Consider the following 5,168-nt stretch of genomic DNA (forward strand, 5'->3'; position numbering starts at 1 on the left):
CTTGCTGCTGGCGAGTTGACAGTGCAGTTATAGCCACATAACCGTGGCTGCGAACCATAAACTCTATATCTGCGATCATAATCAGCAGCGTCCCGGATTTTCCAAATTCATATGCCAGTTTCCTTGCGGAATTCGAAACCACAACTGGAGGTAAACGCGTCGTGAAGAAAATACGAAAGCCACAAAAATAGCCAAGTACGAGCTTTAGACAGATGCACGACATTGTAACAGTATTTTATTTTATTGTGAATTGTATGCACGCTGCACATGCCTGTTAGAGATGACCGAAAAAAGAAACGGGGAGCGGGTAAGAATACCCACGCACACACAATTTTTGGGGAATAAAAACGGATATATTGTGGTTACAATTCAAGTTCGCACACTTCAAAAGGGTTCGCACTGTCTTACACGCACGTCCGCTCAGATCGCTTGCGCACCACACACTCTCGCTGCGCTTCTTGCCGCCGACGCTGATGAGTCGATGCGCCGCACTCGCGAAAACAAAACATCACAAACACAAACGGCGTCCTGACGGCGCCGGGAAGAATGGAAGAGGATAGGCAAGTGATGCGGTATGCATTCCGGACCGACCAACGCACCGAGCCACATTCACGTGAGCGCCACTCGAGGCAGGCGATGCGGTATGCACTCTGGACCGACCGGCGCACCGAGCTAGATTCACGTGAGCTCCACTTGAGTCGAGGACACGACTGGCGCCGTCTGATCGGGCGTAGGCTCCGATGAGAAATTGCGTCGTACGATCGCTTACATGCCCCAGTTTTTAAGCGCGTTGCTAGTGACGGTTGTCACGTGGTGTTTACGCATGTGCGCGCGGGGGTTTTGCCTTCGCGGCAGGGTCAAGTGCCCCACGTCGCCATGGCTTCCGCGTTGCACACCGGGATCATTGGCGACAGCCAACTTAAATTTGTGAACCATACAAGACTGTACGTGCCGTCTAACATTCAGTTTCACACATTCAGTTTCGGCGGCGCCAACGCACGGATCATCCTGAACATAATCAGGAGGATGCCTTTGAGGCCGCTAGACTTCGGCGGAATTTAAGTCGGCGGCAACGACCTCTGCACTCAACGGTCGCCGGAGAACATAGCCGATGACATAAAGGTATGTAATCATGAGGAGCTGCGGCTGTTGTGAGGGGGGGATACGCGTGCGAAATGTGGTTTTCGCGGCAGGGAGCACGTGCTTCGCGCATAACAAACTGCGGGATAGATGTCACGATTATAGCTCGTTTTCCTTACTTTTTTCCATGGGTTGGTATTATAAAAGCCACTACCAAAAGAACTATTCGGCACTGACGTGTGAAGCCTCGGTTTGCAGGCGGCAAAGACGCAGAAAAATTGCCCCTTCAACTTTCAGGGGAGGAGAGAAGGAAGAGAAAGAAAGGGTGGGTGACTGATGGCGAAAGAGACACCGCGTTCGCCAATCAGAATAGAGCAGTGGGGAGGGTGTACGTTACTTTGATTACTTAACGCATAGTCTGCCGCATGAATGATCTCTGGCGATTTTTTTTTGCTGCACGTCAGATTTCCTCAATGTGCACATGTCTGCATGGTCCGTACAAAATGTGCCAGAATTACATGTAAGCTTGCACACTTCTTGTTTAATTGTGCAGTACAAACACAGAAGTTTGATGGATATATTGCTCTCATTTCCGCGACAGTCGCATACTTTGTCACTTTCCCCTCACATTGCTGTTTCCTATACCACGTGAATAAATGCTGCTCGTTTCTTCCATGCAGAAGCTGGTGCAGCAGGCAGCCTGTGTGGCCAGGAAGATATTCCTCTTTAGGCTACCACCACGGCTGTCGGAGACAGAGGTGCAGAGGAAAAGGAGGAGGCTCGACACAATAATCATCAGAAGCCTCGCAGCCTCAGAGGATGTGGTGCTGGTCGGCGTGCAGGTAAAAATTCCGCAGGCAGAGAGTCTTGCGTGTGAGCAGTGCGATTGCGATGAAACTATCGGGCGCTTACTCTGTGACTGCCCTTGTTTTGAGCGAGAGCGTGCTTTCCTGGCTGCTACTCGCTGTCGCTTGCACTCTCGTCCTGTAACAGAATCGAAGATTCTGGGGCCTTGGACAAAGCCTACCTCACAAAGGAAAGCGGTGAAAGCGCTCCTGCGGTTCTTAAAGGACTTGGGGTTGTGTTCCCGTCTATAAACTTCGAGCTTTAAGTGTGCGCCCTCTGTTCCCTTTTCATAGTGGTCGACGGACACTAGAAAAACTTATTTCGTTAGAGCTCTTTTTCCTTTTTTTCCCTCTTTGGTCCCCTCCCCACGTGTAGGGTTGCCTGCTGGGCAACGCCAGGTTAACCTCCCTGCCTTTCCGTCCTTCTGTTTCTCTCTCTCTCTCTCTGATTTAAGCTTGTACTACGTTATGTTACACCATAAATGACTAGTACGAATCCGTGGACTTTCTGTTTCATCAAGGCAAGCTAAAGTATACAATGTGAAAAAAAAAAAGTTGTATATAACTTGAAATACCACCTTGGCGCGGTCATGAACTGGTAAATGTACCGGAAAGACACTGCATGCATATCGCCCTCTAACCTGGAATGCTGAAGTGATTGTGATCGAAACATACTTTATATGGCGCGTGTCCTGTCTTCATTTTTTGTGCCTCATTTACTCTGCGCCCACATATTTTCATCATGAAATATACCTTGCTTTTTTGCGCATTTCCAATGTTTCGCATTATGTGAGATGTTGCTGTAGTGTCTATACCATTCGTGCATTTGCAGGGGCGGTTTGTTGCAGCGAGACATGCAAAACGTGCCCTGTACGCAGCAGATGGCTACCATGTCTTCCGCGGCTGCGGGGTGAGGGCCCTGGCAAAAGCGGTGTCATTAGCCCTGACAATGAAATTCAGGCACCAGTTCGATTTCACGCTGCCACGTCGTCACCACCGGCAGGTGTGGAAGATATTGCAGTGCGACGACTGCAGGACGAAGGGCCATTCCAACGGCCAGTGTCGCGAGTTCATGGCATGAAGGTATGACAGAGGCACTGAAGCTGCAGTGTTTGTCATAAAAGGTCTTTTTTTTCTGTGTAGAGAGAAATCGGGAACAGAGAAATTTCACTGCTGTGGAGGACAAAAAACTACTGATGAAGAGTGGCAGTTCAGGTTAGTTGGTTCATCACAGAAAACCAAATCAGTGCAGTTCTTTCTCTGTTGTCCTTTTGTTTTCCCTGCTCTGGTTTTCTATAAAAACCTAATTTCTATTTTCAGCACATTTCATACTTCCTTTATCCCTCGAGCAAGCTTATGCACACTATGGTTATAACACTGTACAAGGCATTGGTTCAATTGACGTGGCATGAGCTGATGAAGCCTCATTATGCATCATGTTTTCAACGCAGTGGCGATCTTTCACTAGGAAATAGCATTTGACTGAAGCCTGCGTTGCACTACTTGCACTAATGTTGTCCTTTATCATTCTACAGGTCAGAACGTGCAAGATAGCCCCGCAATGGAGTACCATTGCAGAATAAATTTTGTTTCCGCAGCCAATTATTTTCTTTCTCTATCATTCCTAGCTTTGACACATTACTCAATTATGAAACCTAATATTTTGACACCCAGCAATACCTTCTCATCAAAAACAGGCCAAGAGGATCACTGTAGCATTCGTCTTTCTGGAATTACCGTACATTCCACGAACAGCACAGCACTGTACAAAAACTGCATGACACACAGGGCTAGGATCATTACAGTGCTTTTATCTACACCTAGAATGCAACTGTCAAGTATCACCTCGAGCAGTTTTGTCAGAACTAAATGACTGAAAGGTTCATGTGCTGCTCAGGCCCAGACCGAAATCCCAAGTCCACAACACAGCGTCTTGGAACACACGTTCTGTTAAGTATACACTCAGAGGAGTGTTCAAATTGTTGTCCTGCATTTATGAGGTTTTCTTGAATTGGTTTTTGCTGTGCATGCATACCCATTATAAGGAACCTTCGCTATGCAAAGGGTTCCAGAGCTTATATGCACATATGACACTACACGGATGTCAGTAAAGCACACCACGGCCCGAGGCTGCATGCATAAGGAATGGGCAATCTGCAGCATGAGCAATAGTTGTTTCAAACTGCATGTTTAATCAGTTTTTGAGAAAGGAATCCACAAGACGGAGGCCCGCGGTGCTCCTAAGCGAACCTGCAACTGCCTGTTGGTCCGCGAGTTGCAAGAACCACTACTGTAGGCTGTGCTTATCACTGCACTGCACTACAGCAGGCCCCCTATCCGCCACCTGGGGACCGCGCTCTCTCTCTAGCAGCCAGGCTCTGCTGATAGTGCCATTGCATGGTCTGGTTTCCCAGCCGTTGAGAGGATACGAAGGTGGAAACGTGAAGCACTCAAACACATAATCAGGCGACACTGTCCTGAGAACAAATGAAGTTCCATACACATTGGCAACAATCTCGGAAAAGGATATGCACAAGACCGCACTGTGGGCTGCAACACCTCCACATAACTTCACAGCAACCTTTGCCACAAGCCTGCAAAGAAGCAGATGCACAAACAGACGCACACAGGCACAAAGAGACAAAGGAATGAAACAAATGAAGTGATGTCATCAGGCATGGCACCCGCAAAAGATGAAAACCTACAGGCAACTTTCACACAACAGACTGATATGCACATGTGCAGGCGCGGACAAAAGTAAACAGAGCACGCAACTGTCTTCGAATATTTTTCACGCGTCACCTAACTGAAATTTCTAGCAGTGGTACGCGCATGCTGGTGGCGGAGGTTGGTGGGCTTTCTTGTAGACAAACAACGCTTCTTCATCACCCATGGAGAAAGCGTGATTGCACTTCGAACGCAATAGCGTGCTCTGTTTACTTATGGCTGCGCCTGTACATGCGATTCGAGCTCTGCAGCCAGGCCAGGGCACCAAATGTGGCCGGTTGGTCTGTGCGTGGACCGTCGGAGCGGCTCTGAAAGGGCCCGTTGAACCAGGCTCAGGCCGAGAACTGGTAGCGGCAGCAGAACGACAACACCATTACGGATTCAAGATATGGGAATCCAGCCTACAAGTGCTCAACACATGTAGCGGCCTAGCGCTGTGTTCCCACTGTAAGCCAGATATTGCTTGAATACCTAAATTCAGCGGACAGAACATATGCAGATGGTTATTTACAATGC

At 48.4% G+C, this 5,168-nt stretch overlaps 1 pseudogene across 1 annotated transcript; it reads left to right on the plus strand.

Annotated features, from left to right (window-relative positions):
* Window positions 1-876: 876 nt before the first annotated feature.
* On the plus strand, window positions 877-3,419 carry LOC149356752 (uncharacterized; annotated as a pseudogene). The gene is made up of 3 exons (XR_016289835.1): window positions 877-1,122; window positions 1,761-1,922; window positions 2,758-3,419. The product of XR_016289835.1 is annotated as an uncharacterized LOC149356752 (transcript).
* Window positions 3,420-5,168: the final 1,749 nt, after the last annotated feature.

The sequence above is a fragment of the Amblyomma mixtum genome, chromosome 3 (genome assembly GCF_055824585.1).
Source record: "Amblyomma mixtum isolate Tamu chromosome 3, ASM5582458v1, whole genome shotgun sequence".
NCBI lineage: Eukaryota > Metazoa > Arthropoda > Arachnida > Ixodida > Ixodidae > Amblyomma > Amblyomma mixtum.